A 7,975-nucleotide genomic window follows, 5' to 3' on the forward strand; every position below is an offset into this window, starting at 1 on the left:
ATTATAAGCTTTAATTCTCTTTTTAAGGTCACTGGCGGTCGTGTAAGCATTTCACTACATTTCGTACTGTGTATGACTGTGTATGTGACAAATAAAATTTGAATCTGGAATTTGAATTTGAAATCAAATCAGTATTTATTCATTCATTGTCTATACTTCTTATCCTGTATAGAGTTTTTGGGGCCCTGGAGCCAATCCCATGAGACTTTTGGGCATGAGGCGTGGTACACCCTGCACAGGGTGCCAATCCACCGTTGGTGAGGCACACATATACATACACACTATGGGGAATTTTGGGGAATGCCAGTTAGTCTAATCTGCATGTCTTTGGAATGGCGGAGGAAACCAGAGTACCTGGAGGAAACCCACCAAGCACGGGGAGAACATGCAAAGTCCACGGACCTTGGAGGTGCAAGGGGACAGTGCTGACCATTAAAACACCGAGCTGCCTCAAATCAGTTATTATGCAGTTTAACTTAATGAAACTGAATTTTATTTGAAAAAAAAATCCACTTTTTTGTAAAATTTGAGTTGAAATAAGACTGTGTGTTATTGCATAAAAAAATAGGAGGCAGTCATGTTCCACTATTAAAATACAAGCCATGCAATACCATTTAACCCAGGTAAAAGATTATGCATCTGTTTCAATTTGGATCAAATGTCTTTTAAGGATAAGCATACAGTACCAGTCAAAAGTTAGGCAAAAGTTTGTATTTATTGTCTACATTTTAGAAAAATACAAGATTTATAAAACTATAAAATAACACATATGGCATTAGATAATTAAGTCAGTTGTTTTTTTAAGACATGAAGGTCAACTATTCTAGAACGGTTCTTAAAAGTACAGTATTGTGTCAAGTGCGTTTGCAAAACCCATCAGGTGCCATAATGAAACTAGCTCTCATCCTAGGAAAGCAAGATCAAGTAAACTTACCTCTGCTGCAGAGGAGAAGTTACCAGCCTTAGAAATCACTAATGAACAAACAGCACCTCGGATTAGAGCCGTTATCATTTTTTTGTTTGTGTGACAATTAAATATTATTATTATTATTATTATTATTATTATTATTAATAATAATAATAATAAATTTAACGGCATCATTAAAACAGGGTCTTGATAAATTTATCATCATTTAGATTGACAATAATTGTACAATGCTCATTATTTGATCTCGTCATGTAATTTATCATGATAACAATAGCATATTTGTCAAGTTGCCCACTTCTAGGCATGAACATGACACATGCTCATGTTACTCTATTCATTAATCCTTGCAGTCAGCAATACACGCATAATAAGTAAAGCAGATTTCAATCTAAAAATGCAACTAGAACTAAAAATCCCTAAAAATAACACAGATTTATGCACTTTAGATGATATTTGCATAGATTTTTGTGATTGCATAACTACATAACAGGACTGATGTGAGCTCCTGAGAATCAACGCACTTTGTACATCAGTTCCTGTTGCTGAGCTGGGTGTCAGGGTGTGGAAGGCGAGTGAGGGAGGTTGGGGGTGTTTGGGATGTGCAGAGGGCATGCTGGCATGCTGCCGGCTCTCTGGTGAGCTCTGGCTCTGGATACCGTTCTCGCTCTCTGTCTGTCTCTCCACAGAGGGAGTCCACACACGCTCCAAAAAAAAGGAGAAGATGGAGGTGAGGTGAGCAGGCTACATCGCTTCTCCATCTGCTGTGTGCACACGTTTTTATGTGTCTCTAAATCTCCACTAGAGACTTTATTGGTTGTGCTTTTTGTCTTTATGTCTATAGTACATAGACTTCCCTGCATTTTTGTGTATTTAACTGTTTTACAATAGGTGATTAAAACATGGACATGCAGTAAGTATACATGCAAGACCTATTTCCAGTTTGCTATCTGCTCAAATCTGGCCCCAATGTTTTATTTATAAATTAAAGATTAAAAACTATGATTAAACACCACCACTACTCCACCTCCGGGATATTACCCAAATCCTCACGCTTCTTCCATAATGAAATCATCACGGATGGGGCAGTGTTGGCCAAGGTCACTGATTTACACAAGTGTAGCGAATGTTTCAACACGTTTTGACAGAGAGCCACAGAACTGAGAAATTCATCATCCTTGGTCGAATTGCTTTGACTTGCATTGTAGAACCAGGAAATAATTAAATCAGCCTAGGTAACAGAGAGTATTATCGACGTAATCAAATGTTCCAAAAGCATTCTGGTAGCTTCATATTCATAAACACAGGTTAAGTTTTAAGAAGGTTTCGTTTCAACATGCAATTAAACCCTTGGGAACTTGTCATTATAGAAAAATAATCAACATTGGGGTATACATACTGTACATTAGAGTATACTAGAAGCACCCTTGATGCACAAAGTGGGGTACATCTTGGATGGGGTGCAACCTATTACAGTGCACAAGCACACACAGATACACACACAGTTACACACTACATGCCTATCCCAGGAGACTTAGGGCATGAGACGGGGTACATCCTGGACCAATCTATTGCAGGGCACACACACATCAACACACACACACACACAATATGTAAGTCCTTCAACTGTGGGAGGAAACCGGAGTATCCAGGGGAAACCCACCATGCATGGAAGAACTTCATTCACACAGTAGTGGGAATCGAACCCGCACCCTGGAGGTGCAAGGCGACAATGATGACCACTAAGCCACCTTGCTACACTTCTGGAATCCGATAAATGAATATGATAGCGTTGTGACAGCTGATCAAAAATATCCACAATACCATAGCGGACTCTTTTTGGGGCCCTAATGTCAATTTTGTAACACATCTTTAGGCTGCTATTAATCATCCTGTTTTTCTTCTTCTTCTTTATATTAGCCCCTTGGTGTGATCTTTTATCTGCTTTCTCTCCACACCCTTATATAAGATCCCTTATGAACATCATGAACAGTCATGAGGTTAGGAGTCTGTACATTCTCTAGGAGAAAATCAGATGCTTAGAACCAGCACGTGGAAGCTGAAGTGCATGCTTTCATCTCTAGACTGGAAACTGAAGTGCGTTTTAAGCCCTCGACTTTCTCCTGCGTTGGATTTCAGCCCTGCTGGGTCATTAGGGCAGAGAGCGGTATCAGCACGTGGACTCAAGGGCTCTCGTGGAACGGGAAGGATGGATCAAGAGGCCCTTACTGCAAATTGGGCCCCTCGGAGTGAAGTGCTGGAGGGCAGGGAGCACACACACACGCATTCACACACACATTCTCCATCACGTTCACTCACTTCACCATGCTCTCAATCAGCTAATTCTCCTAAAAAGCATTGTTTGTCAAGTACACTCGAAACCTTAATCCCATTTAACATGTCCTAATAGCAGGCTTTTTTATCCATTGGAAACTGAAATGGTTAATAGGCTTTAAGCAATTCAAGTGTGTGTATTCACGATCATGATTTATTCATAAATCCTTTACAATAGTAATGTAACGTTAATTTACCTTTAATTTATTGGACTCTGGCATCCATTTTTTTTTAGAATGTACTTGGAATCAAAGTTTACTTTGTAATTTGTATATGAACATTACATCATTATTTTATAAGTTCTTACCTGGCGCACATTTCTTTCAAATAAGTTTATATAGTGAATTATTTCATAATACTGAGAAACGCCATACAGTAGTACAGACTATGTAAATAATAAACATGATGGAGCTGTTATATGAAAGGTGATGGTGGTGCATGGCAGCCAAAACCCAAAGCGAAGTTACTGCTACCACTCTGAAGTTAATTGTTTTCTAGGGTTAATTCAATAACTATAATCAAATGATAGAAAAATGTTAAAATCACTTATGTTATAGCACTTAAGTAGCTTTTTTCCCCCCTCACCAGGCTCTCATTTTCCTTTCCACAGAATGCATAGGAAATTAGAGCGGGTCCTGGTAACAAGAAACTGCAAAACATAAAATTCTCTGTCAATTTTTCAAGCGCTGGCACTGGAGACTCCTTTAATAAATGTCAAGTAAGCTTCTCCTCAAAAAGCAATTTTTAAGACGTTTATATGGACATCATATAAAGATAATCCTTGAAGGTTTAATATGGACATATACATGGTGGTGTCGTTAGTTAGCAGTGTTGCCTTGAATCTTCAGAGTCTGGGTTTGAATTTCTGCCTCGGGGTCTGTGTGCATGAAGTTTGCATGTTCTTGGTGCGTTTCCTAGAAGTGCTCTGAGTTTCCTCTCACAGTCCAAAGAGATGCAGATTAGGCTAGTTCATGTTCCCAAATGACCCCAAATGTTGACCGGAGGTCCTACTCACTCACTCACTCACTCACTCATCGTCTATACCCCTTTATCCTTATTCAGGGTCGCGGGGACCTGGAGCCTATCCCAGGAGGCTTAGGGCACAAGGCAGGGTACACCCTGGACAGGGTGCCAATCCATCGCAGGGCACACACACATACACACCCATTCACACACTACAGGCAATTCGGGAATGGCAATTACCTAACTGTAGGAGGAAACCGGAGTACCCGGAGGAAACCCACCAAGCACGGGAAGAACATGCAAACTCCATGCACACAGAAATGGAAATCGAGCCTGGCCCGGTATCGAACCCGGACCCTGGAGGTGGTAAAATGGAAATTAATGAATTTCGATTCATACACATTCACATTCCATAACCCCCCCCCCCCCCCCCCCCCCCCCCAACGTTACCTATTTGAACTATCCAGAGATTCCTAGATGTATGATGTACAGTGGTGACAAAATGTTTTCAGACAAATGCAAAATTTAAATGCAAAATAAAGTGTTTTATTAATATTCACAAATTGTTACAATAACAACAATCAAGATGAGAATAATTTGTTATTTTATGCAGTGAAATTGCTATATAACACTTAATATTTAGTATAAGGTCATTTATTCTTCAAAACCTGCTGTATTCTTCAATGCATGACTGCTTCCTAAAGACCATGTACAAAAGATTTGCCACAGAAGTTCGCAATTCATTTCAAAATTCCCTAGTATGTGGACATTTTCCTGTAGAGGTGGATCCCCTGGCTTTAAAAGACGTGCCAAAAACTTGTTCCATCCATTAACTAAACCCGCGGATCCGAATTAGCACAACTCTTCAGTCAGATAGACTCAAACGAATAAGTGACATCACCTGAACTATAATACATGGCATACGGCATGTTGTCTTAATACATTTGGCCACCACTGTATATCAGAACGAGTACAATAATATAAGCTGTCCTTGGCCTTGCAGCTGAAACTATTTTTAGAAAATGACTCAACAACTTCTGCCCATCTTGATAAATTAACAGCAATGTGGTACATAATAATAATAATAATAATAATAATAATAATAATACATAAAACAATAATAATTAATTAGATGGAAATTTTATATAATAGTTAAGTCTGTTTCTATGTTAAAATTCTTATCTCTTTATCTTTTACACACTCTCTCTCTCTCACATTCTTATCCTCTTACAATGCCTCTCACCCCTCTTCACTGTCTCTCTCCTGCTCCCCCGCCAGGAGGATTAATTTGTATAATGAAACGGAAAGAGACGCAGAATCCTGTTCAGGGATGCACGTAGTGCTGCTCGGCATCTCGTTTTTTGGAATACAGCACTCGTCGGGTTCACTCTTTCTCCCTCGTTTCCTTTGTGTGTGTCATTTCAGCCACAGCTGCATTAACTCCATTGTAGGGGTCTGGCGCGCTGACGCCTCTCCGAAAGTGTGGAATTATAGCAGCGAGCATCTGCAGCCAACAACACTGCGCAACATAATTGTGTCCTGTCATATTTAAATGCTCCTCTACTCTAGAGAAAAGGAAAGGACAATCGCTCCCTCTGTGTATGGCTCTTCCTCTCTCCCTCTCTCTCTCTCTCTCTCTCTCTCAATTTTTCTAGTCTCCCTGTCTCTTGTTGCAGAGACAATGCTTTGGCCCTGCAGACTTGTCAGATACAGTGAGCTGTTTGAGCAAACCGGCTGTGGCAGAATCCAGTAAAAGCTCGGCCCGATGTGGCCTGGAAGTGCCGCTCTGCTCCGCTGCTTTGTAACCCTTTTATAGATTAGACTGACTGCGAACTTTCATGCAAAACACAAGGGAAAGCATGTCAGTACCTTTTAATACTTATGCACTATTCCCAATCTTCAGTATGACGTTCGTTCGTTCATTCTCTATATCCTTTTCAGGGTCACGGGAAGCCTGGAGCCTATCCCAGCAGACTCAGGGTACAAGGCTTCAAGGCTAGGTACACCCTGGACAGCACACACAAGCACACTATGGGCAATTAAAATAATGCCGATTAGAATAATCTGCATGTCTTTGGACTGTGGGACGAAACCAGAGTGCGCAGAGGAAACCACAGGGAGAATGTGCAAACTCCACCCACACTGACTGACTCACACAGGAATCAAACTCCGACCCTGGAGTTGTTGACCCAAGTCCTATCAGACAAGATTTTGGTGCATAGGACAAAAAAAAGCACCCTTAAATAACCAATCATAAATGTCTATCTTGAAGAACCTTTTGGGGCCCCCAATAGTTCTTCTCTTTACTCAGATTTGTTTCACTTTTCATCCTGCAGATGCTCAACTTCTTATTCTCACCTTTGAGATCACATACATCCAGATCAGCTCAAAGCCCGAACACCTATCTATACAGAAGGGACACGTTTGGGCTTTCCATATCATTCATATTTTTTAAACCCAGCTATAAAGTGAGCATGTGCCCCTTTTTCGAGTTCCTGTTGCATTGTGGTATGTTGTAGAAGGCCTGTGTCTCAGAGATTATCCATTGTTAAGTCTAAGACTTGTATGTACAGTACCAGTCAAATTCCGGACACGCCTTTTAATTCTATGTTTTTTGTTTTGTGATTTATTTTCTACATTATGGAACAATACTGGAGATTTCAAAAGTATGAAATAATGCATATGGAATTAGATATTTAAGTAACAGTAGGCAGTTGTTTTTTTAATACATGAAGGTCAGCTGTTCTTGCAAGAACAGGATTATTGAGCGCATTTGCAAAACCCATCAAGCACCATGATGATGAAACTGGCTCTCATGAAGATTTTCCCAAGAAAACAAGACCAAAACTTACCTCTGCTGCAAAGGAGAAGTTCAATTTAAACCACCAGCCTCAGAAATCACCAATTAACAAACAGCACATCAGATCAAAACCGTTATGAAGGATTTACAGTTAGATTACAATATCATCTGTTCAAAGCAGATTATTGTATACTTTGGATGCTTTCAGCATTGTTTTATAGAGTAGAAAGAAATAAAACTCATAAAATAAAAATAAAGCTTCTAAACCATGGGATTAGAAGGTGTGTTTTAACTTTTGACTGTTAGTGTAGGTGCATTTGTAATTTTTTATTTTTTGCAATAATTAACTAATAATAGTAATAATAATAATAATAATAATAATAATAATAGATTTAACACTATCATTAAAACATGGTCTTAGCAAATTTTTTAAATCAGTACTGTACTGTAAGTACTGCTGTAATCATGGAGATTTCAACACATTGTATACTGTAATATACAATTGTATTTTGAGTCCGTTTTTTCTGCAGGTTTCTTCCTCGTGTCATGTTACAGAGATTTGCACACCACTCAAATAACTGTTCGCTTATTAGGAATATAAATGTACATCTTGACTTTTATAAAAACTGATTCCAAAAAAAATTCCAATTTAATTAATGGTATCAGCAGTTCTCTTACTTCTGAGCAATGAATGATACCGATCCATTACTTCAAAAGTCAGTGTTTTTTGTTTGCTTGTTTGTTTGTTTTTTATTAATGAAAACAGTCAATTTTTGTGTCCCATCTAAAATTAGGTAGCCCTTTTTGGGGAAATCTCAAAGGTTTAATGTAGAACTTTATACCTCAGCTTTTCCATATCAAAAAGTTAAGACCCTTAATTATTTAAAAACCACAAGAATGAAGAAACATTTTCCCCAGAGTGTATCCATTGACTGCCATTGTCCTTTACATTT

This window comes from Clarias gariepinus, chromosome 10, assembly GCF_024256425.1.
Source record: "Clarias gariepinus isolate MV-2021 ecotype Netherlands chromosome 10, CGAR_prim_01v2, whole genome shotgun sequence".
Lineage (NCBI taxonomy): Eukaryota > Metazoa > Chordata > Actinopteri > Siluriformes > Clariidae > Clarias > Clarias gariepinus.